This window comes from Dermacentor albipictus, chromosome 1, assembly GCF_038994185.2.
Source record: "Dermacentor albipictus isolate Rhodes 1998 colony chromosome 1, USDA_Dalb.pri_finalv2, whole genome shotgun sequence".
Classification (NCBI taxonomy): domain Eukaryota; kingdom Metazoa; phylum Arthropoda; class Arachnida; order Ixodida; family Ixodidae; genus Dermacentor; species Dermacentor albipictus.
The window spans coordinates 33,741,073-33,761,742 of NC_091821.1; positions in this window are offsets into that span (position 1 = coordinate 33,741,073).

The following is a 20,670-nucleotide window of genomic DNA, read 5'->3' on the forward strand; positions in this document are numbered from 1 at the left end:
TACAGGTCCCAGGTAGCCTTTGAACTGTCAATGCAGGTGGTGTTGGATAAAACGCAGGATATCGGAGTGGATACGATGGCAGAATATTAGAAAAAATTAGCTGATAAGTTCCGCGGCAATCTGCATTTTTTTTTTAATTTCATGAAACTAAGTCCACCTTGCGGATTCCCGCAGAACAGTGTTCTTTATTCAATGTTCACGCACTTCCTGTGATCGAAGCAGTTCGGCCTCGTGCTGATATCTGCTAGCTTCATGGTCAGCTCAGATGTCGATCCTTGAACCAGGACAAATTTTGCTTCAACTGTGAAGTTTTCTTTCTTAGAAACCAGTGTAAGACAAAGAGAGAGAAAAAAAGGAATGCGTGGAATTTAATCAGGTTGCATCTGGTTTGCTACCCTACACTGTGGGAAGGGGACAATGAAAATGCATAAAAAGTGATGCGCCGCGCACACATAACAGCGTTCACGCAATCAAATACGGTCGCAGCTAGAGCCCGGTCATTTTTACTTCACTTTGCTGCTTCACTTGTGGCTGGGCGTGGATATTACAAATCCCTACTGTCTTCCTATCGGCTTCATTGACAGCGCCTCGTGCAACTTTTGTGGTTAAGACCGAGACCATAGAATATATATCCTCCTCTACTGCCCTTCTTTTGATGATGAAAGACAGTCTTTGCGTGCCTCTTTAAGCCAACTGGATGACAGAGCGTTCAAGGAAGAAAACTATTGGTTCAGTTCAGTTCAGTTCAGTTTTATTTCCTTAAAGACCCCTTTGCTAGGGGTATTACATAAGGGGTGGGTACAGTTGAATATGCAAATATAAACACAGGTATACAGAAAAAATTGTACATGGAAGCTACAATTTCGCAAGTGCATAAAAACAGAAATAATAACACATGAAAAAGCAGGTTATTGATTAGCCAGCAAGGACACATTTTCCAGAAACGACGTCGGGCAAGTGATTGCAGTTACGTGGGGGGGAAGGGCGTTCCAATCTGATGCTGTGCGGAAAAAAAAAGACGAGGAAAATGTAGTTGTGTGGGAGCGTGGGCGTAAGACTTGTAATGGGTGCCCAGTTCGTAGAGATATGCGTGCGGGTGGTGTGATATATGGCTCGTGAAATAAGGTACCGTAAAAAAACTTATGAAAGAGGCAAAGGCTAGCAGTAGCACGGCGACGTGCAAGGGGCTGTAGATCAGATTTTGCCTTTAAGGATGATACGCTTACGTCGTATGAGTATGAGGAATGGATGTATCTGACGACGCGGTTTTGAAAGGACTCGAGCTCGTTAACTAGATAGACTTGATATGGATTCCAGATGGGTGATGCGTATTCAACTTTCGGTCTGATAAGGGATTTGAAAGCTAGGAGTTTTACGTTCTGCGGGGCGTCACGCAAGTGTCGTCTCATGAAGCCAAAAGTTATGTTAGCTGATGAAAGTATGTTGGAAATATGCGTATACCCCCAACTGAGATCACGAGAAAGTCTGACGCCCAAGTACTTAAATGATTCTACTGATTCTAAGGGAACGTTTACTATAGTATAAGAGGACAGGAAAGGGTTACGGCGACTGGTGAAAATATATGTTTACATTTGTTGGGATTAAGAGTCATCAGCCAATTTTCACTCCAAGACTGCACGTTGTTAAGAATTTGTTGTAAGGTGTTTTCGTCAGTAGCATTAGAAACTGGATGGTAAATCACGCAGTCATCGGCGAAAATTCGTATCTTACAAGGTACGTGTTGGGGTAAATCGTTAATATAAATTAAAAAAAGAAGAGGACCGAGAACTGATCCCAGAGGGACTCCAGAAGTTACAGGGAGAAGAGTGGATGATTTGTCCTTTACAGAAACGAATTGGTAGCGATCAGTTAGGAATGCTTCGTGCCATTTGAGTACGTCACTGTGTAAGTTCAAAGAAGAAAGCTTTAGTAGTAAGTGGGGGTGAGAAACTTTGTCAAAGGCCTTTTCATAGTCCAGAAAAATAGCGTCAGTTTGTTGGTTAGAGTCAAGGTTTACATGTAAGTCGTGTAGAAATAGAGCTAGTTGCGTTTCGGTAGAGAAACCCTTGCGGAACCCATGCTGTGCCGAATGAAAAAATTGATTCGCGTCCAAATGATTTATGATCAGGGGGTAGATGACGTGTTCCATGATTTTGCATGGAAGACTAGTTAGAGAGATGGGTCGATAATTTAGCGGTGTGTTCTTATTACCAGACTTGTAGATGGGAATGACCTTCCCCACCTTCCAGTCGTGAGGCATGGAACCTGTAGAAAGTGACTGCGAGAATATAAGACACAAAAATGATGAAGAAATATATTTTGTATTTTTTAGCAGTTTAAAGTTTATACCATCTATACCTGCTGAGGATGAAAGTTTAAGGTTTTCAATTATGCGCAAAACACCATCAGGATAAAACACCACGCTCGGCATGCTAGAAACTATGTTGCAGGGGACATTAGTCAATGGAACGTTATTATCATTAGAAAATACTGACGAAAATGCGTTGTTAAATATGAGTGCGCACTCAGTTTCAGGCACGATTTCACCCATATCATCAAGAAGAGTTACAGTGCGTGTGTTACTTGGGTTAATAACTTTCCAAAATTTCTTGGGGTTGTCTGTTAACATTTTAGGTAAGTCATTATTGAAAAAAGACCACTTGGCATTGCGGACAGCACGTAAGTATTCACTCTCAGTGGCGTAATATTTATCCCATGAAGTTGGGCTTGGTTTAAACTTGGCACTACGGAAACGTCTTTTTTTCTTATTTTCCAACCTATTTAAATTGTTATTGAACCAGGGATTCTGATGATTCGCACGGAATGTTAGTTTCGGAATGTACTTGCTTGCTAGTTCATTCATTTTATTTCTAAACAGCTCCCAGTTGTCTTGAACAGATCGTTCATTGAATGAGGTTTCAAAGACGGCAAAAAAGTGCATAATTCTTCATTTATGGCTTCAAAATTTGCTTTTTCATACAGGTTGATAGTTTTGCTGGAAAAAACACGGGGTGCTGGGGCAAAGTCAAATGTTGCATGAATTACACTATGGTCACTGATAGGACGAAGGTAGGTAAGCGATGACAATAAGTCTGGATGGTCAGTAAGTATAAGGTCCAAAATGTTTGCGCAGTCGCGCGTTACACGTGTCGGCTCTGAGAAAAGCTGTGTTAAGTTAAAATTCAAACAGATGTCGATGAAATCCTTCGCCTCAGTGTTATTTATTGTGGAAGTTAGGTTATTCCAATCAATAATGGGAAAGTTGAAATCACCGAACAGAAGGATATGAGCGTTAGGATGGCTAACTGTAATCTGGCATAAAGTACTGTTAAGTTCTGGTGAGAAGTTTGGGATACTGGTAGGTGGCCTGTAGCACACACCTAGAAGGACATATCGAGGGGAAGAGCGAATAAGAAGGCATAGTATTTCTAAGTTTGAAGAAGTAATAATTGGTGTACAGGATAATTCACGACTACAGGCAATAAGAACGCCTCACCCCCCCCCCCCCCCCCCCGCGTGCACCTTGACGGTCGCGGCGATAAACATCGAAGTTTGGCAAGTCTTGGGCTACTTCATCGTCCCTAATTTCACTTGTGAGCCACGTTTCCGTTATAACTAGCAAGTTGCTGTTAGATGACGTCACGAGATTTGATATTGCGTCACGTTCGGGAATGAAACTGCGGGCATCAGTGTAAACGATAAATAAGGAAAGGTTTTTCTTAGCGGCGGAAGGGCGGTTATTAACTGCATGAATTTTGCGCAATGATTGCTACTGAATATTTTTAACTGATTTCGTCAAATCGTCATATTCATAGCGCTGGGAACCCATAACGAGCGTTTTGAAACGCATGAAAAAAGGCATAGACTGGCTTTTGGCGTAGGCGATAAGATGTTTTCGGGTGTTCCGAACTGCGGGTGAAAAATCTTCGCTCACGCTATAATTTGTGCCTTTCAGCTTGCGGCCGTTAGACAGTACAGATTCTTCTATTTTAAATGACGCGAATTTGATAATGATGGGACGGTGCCGGTTAGGTGAAAAGCGTCCAAGGCGATGAGCACGTTCAATATCTTTCGACTTAAGGTTTACCTTCATGATATCCGTGATTTCATCAATGATCAACTTTTCTGATTGTGCAAAGGTTTCTTTAGGGTTAGTATCAGGAAGGCCATAGAAAATTACATTATTCCTTCGGGACCGGTTGTCTGCATCGTCTAGGCGATTTTCGAGGCCGGATATCACGCTGGCAGTTTGAGCAGCGGCTTATTTGAGGGCTTCTAATTCATCTTGAAGTGGAATCATGGCCTGGTAATGATGTTCCAGTTCGGTCATTCGTTTGTTCAGGTCCATTAGAATCTTATCAGTGTTTAAAATCTGATTTTTTTAACCTTGAACTTCACTGATTAGTGTATTCTGACTGGCTGAAATCTTCTGCAATTCTTTCAACACAACGTTCGTCACAACACAACGGTCCCGGGTTAGTTTCAACGTCGCCAGAGAGTATTAGTAAGCGGCGAATCACTTCCACACATTCACCCTTAAGAGCAAGGCAGCAATGGGGGCTCGGAACTCGGACTCGACCGTTACCTGCACAGATAACCATCAGAACACTGCTACATTTTTCAGAGAAACCCGTATGGGTTTCCCTTGTAACTTCGTGCTACTTACGGGTAAATGACCAAATTTAGTTTGCCTTTCTGCAAAGAACGAAAACTAACTGCATTTGTACAAAACGAGGCAGATCGAACAGAATTTTGTGATCTAACGGACGCGAGGCATGGTCGAGTTAGCGTAGTTGCATCAGTAACGGATGACACGCGGACAGCCGTGTCACCTATAGCTGTCGCTGTCAGTGCTACGTGTCACGAGCAGGAAGACAATGTATGATGCTTGTCAAGCGAAGAATGTTGATGAGCGATGTGTGCAGAAAAATACGACACATATCTAAACACATTTATGGCTTATGTATCTCTTGTGTCACGGTTCCAAATAACCATTCTGTGTTATGCCGGAGTATACCAAGTATAAGAAACTCATCAAAATCGAAGAAGCCATTGAATATCATGTGTTATTTCATTCAGAAGTCTGTGTGCTTTAGATATACAACCAACATTATAATGTACATATGTTTTATGTGACGTATTGCTTCATTCCGCCGAAGAAAGATGTGCTCACTGGCACTACCTTGGCGGTCAAAAGAGAGAGAATGAGCAAGGACAAGAAAGGCTGGGAGGTCAACCAGACGAGCACCCGGTTTGCTGCTCTACATAGGGGGCGAGGGAAAGGGGAATATAAAGAGGAAAGAAAGAGAGAGTAAGCACTGAGTGCCAATTTTATGCTATACCTATATATAAGCCGAAGCGTCCGGTGGCAAATGGCCATTTGACTAAGGAACTGGTAGCCTAAATATAAAGATAATAAAGGAAGAAGTTCAATATCACGCACTATATTATTACGAAGTCTGTGTGCTTCAGAAATACCGACGAGCCAACATTATATGTGCATCTTTTATGGCGTGATTTATTCTTTGATTATGCAGCACGGCGAGTGCGCTCACTGGCACAACTTTGTCAGTCGACATTGAGTCAACATAAGTATAGTCTGTTCGGCGAAAAACGTTACCTACGCACTTACGTTCACCAAACACCGATGGGTCAGGCAAAGAAAGCTTCACTGTAATGCAGTGGACGAGAAAAGAGACAGAGAGAGCTTTCGCTAGAGGAAACTTTGCTGCTGACATCATCTGGTTGTCCACGCTTGTCCTCTCGCGATGTATGTTAGTTCATGTGCCTTATTTTCATCAAGTGGAACTACAAGAAACGCCTCTGGCTTTAAAAAAAGGTGACGAGTGTTTGCCTCTGAAGCATTCTACTAGAACGCTCAAGACGTCAGCATCATTCAGAAGAGAGAGAAAGAAAGATAAATAAATGAGATGGGAAAGGCAGGGAGGTTAATCAGAATAGAAACATCCACCTTTCTAACTTACGCTGGGAGATAGTCAAGTGTTCGACGAAAATTCGTCTGGCGAGGAAATATATTGGTGCCAAGATAACGTGCACTCGCCAAGAATTAAAGAAAAGTAAAAGGAAAATAAAAGAATTTTTTTCTTTTATTCTTAGCGAGTGCACGTTTTCTTGGCACCATTACGCTGGGAGAAGGGTATGATAAAAGGGAAAACATGAAAAGAAACGTGGAGACATCGCGGGAGTGTCATAATCTTTTACATAAGTCGCTTGACCGTAAGAAGCTTAGTAGCGCCATGATCACCGTCGGTTGTGTTGAATATGTAGCTCACCATGCAGGATTACCTGTTCCGAAGGCGGCCGGTCATCCAAGCGAGCTAGCACGGTCGCGAATGACCACCTCTGCGCGCTACAGCGATGACAACGACCCCCAAGATTTCCTCGCTGTTCGATTATTTTCTCACTGTCACGGTCGTCTACTTTCAGTTAAAGCTAAACCAATCGACAGACAGGGAAGAGCAGTTGTCTCGGTTCGGAATAAGATGGGAGACCGAATCGGAGGGAAGGATTCACAGGATAGGGGCGGGCGGGGTATGCCGGATACTTGGCGGTGTCTACATGGATCATGTAACATCATGCGCGAGTACCAAATTTTTGTTCTTGTTTTATCGGTTCTTGACAGCTGGATGGTTTCCAGCACTCCATCTCCGTTAGCAGACCGCGCAGCTTCATCGGCATGTTTCTTTCCCATGATGCCAGTTTCCTGGGGGCCACCGAAAAGTGATGCCGTATTCTACCTCAGCAAGATGATATAGAAGCTCTTGAATTTTAAGCACTAATTCGTTGTGTGATCTAGGTCGTTGAGTGGACAGCAAGTATCTAGGGGTGTGCGAATAGGAATTTGGAGACCGAATCGAATTGGAATCAAATGGTGTTAAAAGCGGCCGGTATTGAATATCCAATGCCTTTCGAAAAGCTTTCGTATAAGCCTTGTATAACATTAATATAAACAGTTTTGACATCCCAGAATCGACATACCTTTGCTACATTAGCAAGTTTCTGTCATTGAGCTGCGCAGTGGGAAGTATGCTTTATCAAATTCTCGAATGGATCTTCTACAACGTTTACGACTGGACGTGGCCCACAGACTTCGCTTTTGCACCATGCGCGAATTATTTTGCGGCACATATCGCAATTTACGAATTGTAGCCGGTGAGCTTGCAAAGCGTATCCGCTTGGAATGAACTACAAGAATGACACTAATTTGCAGATATGAGACATCAAAGTCGCCGTAAAAATGCCCTGTTGTTCCACTTATCTTTTTAAAACGCTCTCTTGTGCATTGAAGCACAAAATTAACTGTAACGCTGATGTATTCATTCCACACTTTGAGAAATAATTTCTCGAAACTTGTGTCATACTGGAAATTCATTCGAAGTGGATGCATCGTGCAAGCTCACCGGCTACAGTCCGTAAATTGCAATATATGTCGTAAAATAATTAATTAAGAAGTAAATTATTACATTTGTGTTAATTAGTCGAACATGCGTTCTGATTTCTCGTGCTCTTAATGTACGCCCGCCTCTTCGAATGATCCAGCTCAAGGACAAGAATTATGTTATCTGTCACAGGCGATTTTTTAAACATTTCATAAAACTTAAACATGATCGCCCTGTATATCGAAGACTGAACAGACATGTGTTGCGGGACGCGCGAGCAGAGATGCAAACGCGGCAAAAGATGCTCACACCGTGCATGTTTTCCCCGAGGTATCCATCACGAAACCTATACGAAAACACACGTAAAGCGTTTGCGACTATAGTTTTTGCGGTGTGAAGAAATCAGGCAAGGAGAGTGCCAGCGGATGGGAATAATTTCTTCAAAACACGCTAATTTGTACATAAAAGTTATCTCACGTTAATTTTCCGGTGTCGTTCGAAATAATTATTTCATCTCTCGAGAAGGACACGGAATGTGCTTCAGGTTTACTCATTTAAACCGGCTGCTGTTTTGCTTGTCAACGGCGTAATTAAGGCCGCCATAAGCTGCAGATGGGAGGGAAACCTTATCTATACGCTCTGTGTAGCTGTTTATTTAGTCATCTTGGTTTCAAAATTTAGCGGTTATCAATATTTTCCTTTGATTAATAAATTTTAATTCAATGTACGGGCCAATCTGTTTCTCTTAGAAAAATTACATTCCCCCTTAAAGTAGCACCGCACTGTGCAGAAACCTGCGATCGCGCCACCAACTAATCACTGCAGAAATATGCAATGCCAGAGTTTAACCGCACAATAGCACAATTATCGGATCATCAGCAAAACTTTGTTTCGACATGCCATTTTGCATATATGTTGTGAAAAGTCCAGTACCTACATAGTGTCACCCCCCTCCCTCCCTTCCAACACACTACACTGTCTGCAAGTATGCATCACCATATTGAGTGTGAAAGTTCCGACGACTCGGCGCACTGCAAGGTTACACTTGCTGCCTGCCAAGCTTCATGGTTAAGTTGCACATGCGTGTAACCCGGCCTCTTAACTGAGACCGCTTGGCAGAGTCGTCACAAACTGTTTTTATCTGCTGTAGGGGTTGTAGGACGGACTTCGGGATGAAAACACAACTTGGGAGGGATTTATTTTACATTATTTACAAGGAGGTGAGCGACAAGTACCAGTCGTACAGTCATTACGGGCCGGCAGCAACTCGGACGCTGCGGCCAGCGGCAAGAAGTTCGAGAGAGGTGAATCAGGGAATCAGGGAATATCCCAGAATGCTCAGGTCTCTCTGGAAGGCTTCTTATAAACCCTTTGAGCACTGGAAGTCACGTCATGTTCGACCAATAGGAGAGTCCGCTCCGATGACGCCACTTTCCGCCAATGGCAGGCGCCCGTGCGATGGCGTCATACCCGGCGAAGAGAGTCAGCGCCTGGTCCTCCACTCTTGATCACTTGTTCCCGGTACTGCGCTCTTGCCTCGCAGAATTGCAATCCACTTCTAAGGTGGAGAAGGAGGGGGGGGGGGGGGCTCATGCTCCATTGTACAAGGGCCCACCTGCTCCCGGTGACTCGGCTCCGCAGCGGTGGCAAATGCCTTCTTCAAAGGCGAAGGGGGACGATTGAGCTCCATTGTCCCAGGGCCCCTTCTAATCCCGGCGGCACACGACCTGGGGGCCACAAACTTGTTTGCACGTGTCTCCTCTGGAATGCGCTTTCCTGCTTCTGCATTCCTCAATTAGCTGTACTGCAATCCGATGTGGTCTGGGGAACTCGAAGTAATCGCAGGAAACAGCTCCATATCTAACAGCTCGTCCTCGCCCCGGTTGTTCTGAATGGCCGGTGAACTCAATTCGCTGGCCATGAGGAACGCTGAAAGAAGCTGCAGGGTACTGGGGTCGAGCCTCGTTTGACAACCCTCGGGATCCTGGGCCCTGGAGAACATACGTCAAACAAACCAAACAACACAGCGCTGCACCACGCGTAAGCGCAGGCTCTTCACCCCTGACTCGCCAGGCTATTACTGAGTCAAAATCAACCCTGATCTTTTAGTTCCCCAATTTTGACAAAGCAGTTCCAACCACCCTTCCAAACAGCCATCCATTTCTCCTCGAATGCCGACAAGACCAGAGTACTATTGTTGTTGCAACACAAAAGGGTCGCTGACGATGCAAACAACAAATGAAAACAGCCGAACATAACTTAAGTGGCCTAACTACACGAACAGCATGTTTCCAATCTATCGCAGTGGCGTACTTATCGCACGTATTGGTGCCACTGAACAATCTGGTCAACCTCACAAGTACGTAATCACAAGCGCACTAGCCTTGTGGTCACTAAACAAAACGCGTACTTGCGTTGTAGGCAAACTTTTCATTTATGCTTACTCACGTTTCTTCCCTGAAAGTCCTGCAGGACACGTGACATAAACGAACAATTAAACTTGCGGGACTTACACACTCCGCAGAACCCTTAAAATAATGCGTCTTTTAATAACTCGTTCCACGCATACTTATCAGCGAAGTCAGAATACGGCTGCCCTCCACACACACTAGCAACCCAGTCATAAAGTCTGCTTCCTTCCGTCCACACAGGACCCGCGCTAATGGAACTAAGAACGCTTCTCCGTGCAAATAATGCACCCACTGAAAATCTACGCGCTTAACCTTAGAAAATTCAACACTTGAAAAGAAAGAAGGTTAAATAAAACACACGCGCGTTACGATAGGCCTCTCAACAATAACCTTGACCCTCAGGTTACTCACACACACAAAAATTGGAGGACGCTTAAGCTTCGCCTTCAAGAGTGGGACGCGACAGCGTTCCCGTCGACCCGCCAAGGGGTATAAGACAATGCGCTACGGCACAGCAATCACTTACGATGCGCCCCGCATCGGACTTAGCGCCCACCTATCACGCGGTGAGCGTCGAGCAACGCAGCGTTCGGCGCGGCAACGAAACGTGCGCCTGAGCGAACGAAACGAACCAAAGAACTCGGTGTCTCGGAGGGGAAACGATCTACGCCAGCCAAACGTCGTGATCGGCACGGGCAGAGAGATAGATAGTAATCTAAACCGGGAGCACGGCGAAGCGTCGTCAGGGGAGAGGGAGTCCCGCGACGCGCCTGGCAGCGGTCCCAATGCGCGCGCGGCGCGCCTCCTGTCGGGGCAGCGCCGTACATTGAGAGGAGGGGGTCTTCTGTGTTTGCCGCAAGATGGCTCTGCGTGTGCGGAAAGCGCAGAAGAAATGCAGCGGAAACGGACTTCGCAACTCGTGTAATTGTGACTTCTGTACGTTACATGTTCATAATTACCGATATACACCGCAGTATAACTTTCCACGGCTCGTTTCGAAGGCAACACCGCATTCACTAGAGGCGCGTTTGCACCGCTTGAAAGCATCGAACTCGTGGCTGAGTGGTAGCGTCTCCGTCTCACACTCCGGAGACCCGGGTTCGATTCCCACCGGGCCAATCTTGGAAGTTGCTATTTATTTATGAAGCGCCTGCCGTGATTTATCGCTCACGGTCAACGCCGCCGACGCCGACACCGACGCCGACGACACCGGATTTTCTGCGACACGAGCTCCTTAACGCTATCGCGTTAGAAAAAAACCTATCTACTTATTAATGAGCATCTCGCGAGACTACATGTTTGCATAAACCTCATCTTTCAGATCACGGAGCTTCTCAAACGAAAACACAAACAAAGCTCAAACCTTACACATTGAAAGAAATCCTAGTCTCAAATCGCGAAAAACTTTCCGATGCTCAAAAAAAAAAAAAACAAGACACTCCATTTCTACGGAAGGGCTCTTCGCCTCCCTTTCCAAACGCTTATGTCTGACTCATACTCTGAGCCGTCCTCGCGGTGGTCGCGGCTTGAAAGCTACTCTGGCTGCCGAGAGACAACAAAAGGGCTGACTAACTATCAGCTCCCCCAAGACGTTACGGTCTCCTGCCGATTTGCGTCCTCGCGCCCCGCTTTCAACACAAACTCGACTGACCGCGTCGCCACTCCCCACCTGGCCTCGTCCTGCCACCTTGCGTTTCTTCGAACTGCACGCTGAGCTATGAAAAGAACTACGGAACGACGAGTAGTTTAACAGCCTCGTGCCCTTTGTCCGCGTCCGTGCAGAACATGCTTCGCGGTCCCCCTTGGACCGGTGGTTTGAACGTTTAGGATGCGTCAACATCGTCAGTGACGACCGCACCTTTCTTCTCCTCGCGCCCTGCCCATTTGGGGTTCTTGCCATCTTTGGCGGCGCTACATTAATAACCGACTTTCGGTCTCTACCGCGCTTCTTTTTACGGCGCTTTCTCTTTGCACTCGCTTTCATGTCGCCTTCTCGTGTTTCGTGCTGGCCGGTACACATTTCGTCGGCCCGGATCGGCCTCTTACCCGCACAGTCTGAGTGATTTACATTTAAATCTACTCTCACTTTGCCTCGACTGGCGGACAGCCCAACCGACTCTGGAACAATGCAGCAGGCTTCGAGTTAGACAACTCGCACTCTTGCGAACTGCCCTCTACTACATTGCCCAGCTCACGCTGTGCATCGGCACACAGCCCGTCGGTATCGATCACTGTCTCACGCGCACAGTCCGAATGATTAACAACTGAATCATCCCTATCTAGGCCATCTAGACTGGCGGAGAGCCGCACCGATCCCTGAACAATGCAGTTGTTCTCTCGTGGACTACGGAGCTCGCCATCCCGAGAACTACTCTCAACTGCATCGTCCAGTTCGCACTTCACTTCTGCACGCACATCTGGCTCTACATGGGTGCTCGCGTCTGTCGGGTCAGCAGTACCCTTTTCTTCGCTAGCAACCTCGCTAACATTACCAGCGACGCACACACGCGGTGACTGTGCCAATTTGTTCGCAGCTGGCCTAGCTAGAGAAGAAGAAGAAGTGCACGGAGCAGACACGTCTCTCACATCGGCTCCGTCTTTTTCGATGTTCCGCTGGCCAATTTTTCGAGGTACGACGATTTCAAGCACATCATCAGATTCGTGAAGTTGCCCAGACTCGACTGATACGAAGTTTCGAGGCGGGAACCAATTTTTGACAATTTTATTGGACTTTCTCTGTTCACCCCACTACGTGCGGAGCTAACCCTAGCGAGGAGCAGGGCCCATTAGGCCTTGCCGGCCTACGCGCCAGGGGGACATGACAGACTCCCGTATGGAAGACGAAGAGGACAACAACGAGGAAGATTTCGGTTGGCAAGTGGCTACCGGACGACGATCCCGTGCTGGAAAGAAGAGCAGCAACGCGGCGAACGCGACGCCAAGTACCTCGCAAGCGTCCGGCGGCAGCAAGGGACCCGCCACCAACACCGGCTCGATCAAGTACCGTATAGTAAAGGCCTCAAGGATGCCCCAACTGCCCGAGGAGCATCGGAAAATTATAATCAGGCCACGAGGAGGACTAAATTTGAGCAAAGTAAGTACCACCGCTATTGGAACTGCAGTGATCGAGGCTTCAGGCCTAACGGCAGAGCAAGCAAGTGAAGACATGGTGTGCCCCAACTTCACGCAAAATATCGTGGTGGTGAGCACTCCTGAACCAGAACATGCGGCAAGGTACGTGAGAATGAAGTCCTTCAAAATCGTGGAAACGGAGTACGAGGTCAATGCGTACGAGACGGCCCCGCACGCCACGTGCAAAGGGGTGATTAGACAAGTCGACATCAGGGACTCCCAGTCTACTATCACAAGGAATATCGTGCATGAGCGCAACCCGCTCGCTTTGGCCGCCAAGCGCATCAAGACGTCAGGCTCAGTCATCGTCCTCTTCGATGGACTGAAAGTGCCAAACTTTGTGCGCTACGGGCCGACCTTGTTGAGATGTTATCTCTACAGGAAACAATTTGATGTGTGCTTCACTTGTGGTAGGGTAGGACACCGCTCGGACGTGTGCCCCACGCCGGACTCTGTTCAGTGTAGAGGGTGTGGAGCCCCCAACCCACGAGCGGACCACGTTTGCACGCCCAAGTGCAAGTTCTGTGGAGGAGACCATCCCACCGGAGACAAGGTGTGCAAGCAGAGATTTCAAACACCCTATGTGGTACGAGCTCGCCGAAGGGAACGCGCCCGGTCCCGATCGGCCACGAGGGAGAGAAGCCGCTCCAAGTCGGGAGGATCGCAGGTGCAAAGGGAACACGCCCGGTCGCGATCGGCCGCGAGGGAGAGAAGCCGCTCCAAGTCGGGAGGAGCCCAGGCGCTCTTAGAAGATGGAACACCCGGTGCCAAGCCGACAGTTGGGACCGCCTGGGCGGATAAAGTCAAAGGTACGGTGAGAATCGTTGGTGGCGCCACTACGCCGGCGGTGACTGAAAGCAATGATGCCAGAATAGAACAGTTGATTAGGGAGGTAAACTCTTTGCGTAAAGCTAATGCAGAGCTGACCAAACAGGTAGCAGAACTGAAAAAGAAGGCACAGCCGAGCCCTGCCAGCGTAGCAGTAGCAAGACCAGTAGGTCAAAGCAACGAACCAGGCGAGGGAGATAACTCCCCCGCCCCGAAAAAAAGAGCAGTAAGCCCCGAAACTGACTCGGTTTTCGAAGTCCTTAGCGAGCTGAAAGAGGTAATCAAAGAAATTAGAGAAACGACGGAAAGGACTAACTTTAAAGTGGATAAACTATGGAAATGGAGGTTAACGGCCGAACAGCGATTCAAGAAACTCGAAACGAAATGCGACGACGACGAATTCTTGCCGTCAGAATCAGAAAGCGTAAAATCGCTCTCCGGAACGTCAGGGGGCGCTCCAAAGAGATCGATCGCGGGTAACAGCAAAATTAACCCATTCAATAATCATGGATAGCGCCCACAGTTTTAGTGTGTGGCAGTGGAATTGTCGCGGATTCCACAACAAAAAGGCATCGCTGCGCCAATTAATTAGATCGATGGGGGTCAAACCAAAAGTAATTATGCTGCAGGAAACTTTAGCGGACGAAGTAAAGCTAACCGGGTACAAATCGGTATGTAGAGAAAAAGATTCCGGAAGGGGATTGGCCACCCTCGTTGACAAAAAGCTACCCTTTATCGAACACGATATCCATCTCGGACTGAGTAAAATCGAGTATATCCTAGTAGAAGTCGTACTCAAAAGGCACAAGGGCAGGGCGCAGAGTATCTTCTGCCTGAACATTTATAGCAGTCCCACCTACAAGAAACAAAGCTTTAGAGCACTTTTCAACAAGGCACTCGCTGTCGCAAAGAGCTCTCCGCTCATCATCGGAGGGGACTTTAATGCCCCCTACCAAGCGTGGGGATACGCTTGGAATACAAAGAAAGGTGAGGGGTTATGGAACCTTGCCATGGACCTGGGACTGTGCCTGATCACAGATCCGACTTTCCCCACCCGCTGTGGCACGTCCACGTGCAGGGACTCTACGCCCGACCTAACTTTTGTCAACAACTCTAAACAAGCTAGTTGGGAAAACTCGGGCACCGATCTAGGCAGCGACCACTATATCATACACATAGGTATAGGTATGCCGAAACAAGAGGCTAGAACCTTTCGGTGCACGGACTGGGACCTTTTTAGGAAAGTTAGAGCGAAGAGACTAGAATCGGAACCGATAGAAGCGGGCAGACAGTCCTTCCAGACCTGGGTCAACCAGCTCGAAGAGGACCTCAGGGAGGCCACTAAAGAAATTAAGACAGAAGAAAACATAGAGAGCATGGACAGTAGGCTCGCGCATCTGATCGAGGCCAAACAATCCATTCTGCAAAGATGGAAAACGCAAAGACTGAACCGAAAGCTCAGGAAAAAGATAGCGTTACTAAACAGACAGATCGAGGAGCATTCGAGAACGCTCGTGAAACAGCAGTGGGACGAAGTTTGCCACTTGGCAGACGGCAGAATCAAACATGGAGGCAGTTGGAACATCCTCAAACATCTATTGAACGAGAGCGACACTAAGTCAAACAAGAGAACAGCAATTACAAAACTGGTACATCAAGTCAGCCAGTGCACGACTCAGGAGGTAGTCATGAGGCAGCTCGCGGACAAATATCTCCCGCTCGAACAACCGGGCGATAGCGACGAACGCGTGGAGTACATGGGAGGACCGTGCGAGGAAATGGACCGCGATTTCACCGAGGGTGAGGTACGGGCCGCCCTCCATGGTCTCTCTAGTAGATCGGCATCCGGACCCGACGGTATTACCAATAAACTCTTAATGAATCTAGACGATGAGTCGATCACTTTCCTGACGGATCATTTCACCGAGTTGTGGAGAAAGGGAGACTATCCGGAGGAATGGAAGATAGCTAACACCATCCTCATACCGAAACCGGGCAAACCACTCCATCTGGATAACCTACGTCCAATATCGCTTACATCGTGCATAGGTAAAGCTATGGAACACGTTATTCTTAACAGACTCACTAGATACGTCGAGCAAAATGACATACTCCCGTATAACATGATCGGTTTCCGCCCCGGACTATCGACTCAGGACGCCATGCTCCTGATCAAACACCAGCTCATACACGTTAGCCCGGTGCACGCGAGAGCGATTCTGGGACTAGACGTCGAAAAAGCTTTCGATCGCATACAGCACAAGGCCATCCTCGAGGTCCTGTCCGAGCTGGGGTTGGGCGAGAGGCTATACAGTGTAGTCAAGGCGTTTCTGGGCGGTAGGCAAGCAAGCCTCACGCTAGGTGAACTAAAATCAAAGGTGATGAACCTGGGAAACAGGGGCACCCCGCAAGGGGCCGTACTTTCGCCCATGCTATTTAATCTAGCAATGACCAGAGTCGCGAGGAAACTGGAGAGCATAGAAGGTATACACTTTGCAATATACGCCGATGATATAACCATATGGAGCGCCAACGGTAACGTAGGCCAAAGGGAGACCAGACTGCAAGAGAGCATACACGCCGTGGAAAGCACGCTAGGCGAGATGGGACTCAACTGTTCGGCGGCAAAGTCGGATCTTTTGGTCCTAAAACATCGACGCAGGGGTCGACGACCCAGGGGCTACGTCCCCGGGGAGGAACCCAAGATTATGTTACGCTGTCACGACGGATCCGCGATCAGGCAGGTGGAAAATATTAAAGTTTTAGGCTTCCACATAGCAGCGGGAGGTACCAACCTGAATGCCATTCAGCACATTTCCAACAAGACGGACCAAGTCATCAGATTACTAAGGAGAATCAGCAACAGACACAGAGGCCTGGGTGAGGACAGCGCTCTAAGGCTAGTGCATGCCTTCGCTCTATGTCACTTCAGCTACGTGGCAGGTCTATTTAAATGGTCGCAGGCCGAGCTGAACAAGCTAAACACTCTGATCAGAAAGTTAGTGAAGGCTACCCTAGGTATACCCATCAGCACCTCGAACGTGAAGCTCATGAACCTAGGCGTGCACAATACGATAGAAGAGATGGCGGAAGCGCAACAGATGGCGCAGCAGGAAAGACTGACGAAAACGCGAGCGGGCAGGCTTATACTCAAAGCGATAGGGACAGACCCAAATAGATCAATGAACCCGAAGGAATCCGAGGTAGAATTGAGCGCGAAACTTAGAGACGCGATCAGAACCACCCCCCTCCCGAGAAATATGCACCCGGAACACAATGTTAGCAGGAGAAAAGCGAGAGCGAAAGCTTTGTTGAAAGAAATTGAACAGCTAGGACAACAGGCGGCCCTTGTAGACGCTGCCTGGGTCAAAGGCAAAGATGCCTACACCGCCGTGGTGGTCGACAGCCGGGGCGAGGTACGGGACGCCATCACCATCTTCACTAAGGATTCCACGGTGGCGGAGCAAGCCGCGATTGCTCTAGCCATCAGGAACCGTAAATGGTCTTTCATCTATAGCGATTCCAAAGCAGCAATTAAGAGCTTTGACAAAGGCTATGTAGCTGGGACTGCGGCTAAAATTATCGACAAGGTCGAAACTATCAAAACTGAAATCCGATGGTTTCCTGCACATATGGGACAAGTGGACGAGACTCGGCCCAACCTCAACGAGGTGACGAACGACCTGGCACGAGGACTTGCTTGCCGTGCCGGTCAGAACCGAACCGACGCCCACTACCATTCCGGGGAACATAAAGATCACTTACTAACTTACAACGACATAACTAAATATTACTACTTGGGGCGTAGGCAATTCCCTCTGCCACACGTAAAATTGAACAGGGCTCAGGCAGTGACGCTACGTTTACTGCAAACCGGGACGTACCCCACTCCGTATTTCATAAATAAAATTCACCAAGAAAGAGAAATTAGGACAGAATGTAACGTGTGCGATGGCATCATTGACATCAGACACATGCTGGCGGGCTGTCCCGCGACTCTCACCGACCCCGAAGAAAAATGGCTTTACTGGCACAAGTTCATAACAAGCTCTTCATATCAAGATCAGCTACGGGCTGTCCAGAGGGTCCACGATGACGCCATAAGGCTCGGCCTGGCGGTGCCGACGTGGACGCGGCCCGCCTCGGTCTGAAAAGACCGGGCTTCAGGACGCTAATAAAGTTTTGTGAATGAATGAATGAATGAATGGCCATAGCTGTCTCCACAGTCATCTGTTGGCACAGCACCTCGTCGCTCTCACTCTGGCCTTTAACGGCCTCTATTGCCACTAAGGCATCGTTAGCAGCTAGCCTTTTCCCTTCGCTTATGAATCGGCAGCCAATCTCACAGGCACTACTCTTCTCGTCGGCTTCTGGCGAAAGTCAGCTAGACACTTCCTCATTCTTTCGCTCTGTACTACCTACAGAATTCTCAGACAGCCGTTCTCTCTGTGCCAATAACTGATCACAATACTGTATCTCTTTGATCAGTGCTGCCTTCTCTCTGTCATACTTTTGCTCACGCTCATGCTTACGTTCCTGATACTTCCGTTCGCGTTCATTCTCACGTTCGTGACGCTGACACCTAAGAGTAAGTTCTTGAAGCTCCTGCTTCCGTTCATTCTCGCGTTTTTCACGCCTACTCTTACTCTTAAGTTCACGACGCTCCCGCAAACGTACACGACGCACACGCTCCCGTGGCTCCTGTATCACCTGCCAAGCAAGCCTAATGCTTTCATCATCATTGCCACTATCTTGAATCGCCTTTATGATAGCTGGCGTTTCCATCCGTTCGTCCACCTCAACTCCCAAATCGTCGCACACCAACAACAAGTCTAACCTCGTCAACCTTCTAAGATCCATGGCAGCTGCCCCGACAGGTGGTTAAAACTGTTTTCCTTAATTAATTTGTGCAAACACACAATGCATCAAACTCCCGATTCCCAGAACTATCAAAATGAACACACAACATTTGAGTCTGGCGAATCATAAGGAAAAAAAACCACGCGCTCACTTACGGTTGCAGCACCCTGCCATCCGGTTCATTCGTCCGCTGTTCCCGGTTCCTCCGGACTCCCTGGGTCGAAGGCTCGCTCCTTCTTCGCTACTCCCAGTTTCTTCGGACCTCTTTCGACGAAGGCTCTCTCTTCTTCGCTCTTCCCGATTCCTTAGGATCTTTCTCGACGAAGGTTTATCCGTAGCGCTGCCACCAGCTGATGCACTCGGAGGCGATCCCACCGCTGCCAACCAGATGTAGGGGTTGTAGGACGGACTTCGGGATGAAAACACAACTTGGGAGGGATTTATTTTACATTATTTACAAGGAGGTGAGCGACAAGTACCAGTCGTACAGTCATTACGGGCCGGCAGCAACTCGGACGCTGCGGCCAGCGGCAAGAAGTTCGAGAGAGGTGAATCAGGGAATCAGGGAATATCCCAGAATGCTCAGGTCTCTCTGGAAGGCTTCTTATAAACCCTTTGAGCACTGGAAGTCACGTCATGTTCGACCAATAGGAGAGTCCGCTCCGATGACGCCACTTTCCGCCAATGGCAGGCGCCCGTGCGATGGCGTCATACCCGGCGAAGAGAGTCAGCGCCTGGTCCTCCACTCTTGATCACTTGTTCCCGGTACTGCGCTCTTGCCTCGCAGAATTGCAATCCACTTCTAAGGTGGAGAAGGAGGGGGGGGGGGCTCATGCTCCATTGTACAAGGGCCCACCTGCTCCCGGTGACTCGGCTCCGCAGCGGTGGCAAATGCCTTCTTCAAAGGCGAAGGGGGAAGATTGAGCTCCATTGTCCCAGGGCCCCTTCTAATCCCGGCGGCACACGACCTGGGTGCCACAAACTTGTTTGCACGTGTCTCCTCTGGAATGCGCTTTCCTGCTTCTGCATTCCTCAATTAGCTGTACTGCAATCCGATGTGGTCTGGGGAACTCGAAGTAATCGCAGGAAACAGCTCCATATCTAACACTGCGTGCACGACTATTTGCACACTGAGCGCTCAAACTGCGATACTCATAGTGTAATAAATATTAATATTATAATTATGAGTATCATATGGGCGTTAAGCACTCCTGAAACGCCAAGAGCGCCTGTGCCATCGATTTAAAACTTCTTATTTGCTGCTTACTGCTATGTACAGTTTGTCTGAAGTCGAGACGTACGATGGTGTATTTGCTGCCCCCTTCCAATACCAAAATAAATAAATTCAGGAAGACAGGCCATAGAAGAGGAGGGTGGGGGTGGAGGGGGCGAGCACACAGTGGAAGTGAAGTTCAAGCAAGGTAATTAGTGTACCAGAAAACGGAGCACCTATGTTTCGATATATACGTACATATCATTGCCAGTCAGTTTATTTTGGTCAAACGTGTGTCAGAACAGTAAAATAAAGTAATAATCAGAGTGACTAGACCGTTCTCTAATGAGCAATCTATGACAGTGGCCAAAAAGCGCTGTGATCGTCAATCGGAAACGTAAACGTTGTCTCAGTTTGCACTTTCGCTTTGTTGTGTGTTGCAAAGGCCGCAGTGAAAGACACGCTCGCCCGTTCCTACGTTCTCGCGACCCTGACCGCAAAAAAGTTTACGGAGCAAGAGATCCGCAAGAATACAAAATGAACATCTAATTGCACAGTCAACGCATCCGCCCTAGAAATGAAACATGCCAGTCCTTGTACTTCAGGCTGGGTTGCGAAGCCGTGACAAGATTTAAAATTTTAGCACCTTCCTCTGCATGCACTGAAATCTTTTGCGCCCCGGTGTTGCATTATATCCGTGGCCAAAAGTTACAGGGCGTCTGGCGTTACAAATAAAGAAAAAGGAGAAGTAACACGTCTCAAACAGAGATATTTAAGTCTGGCGCCTTGGCACCGCTTGGCATTTTAAACACGGAAAGATGACGGC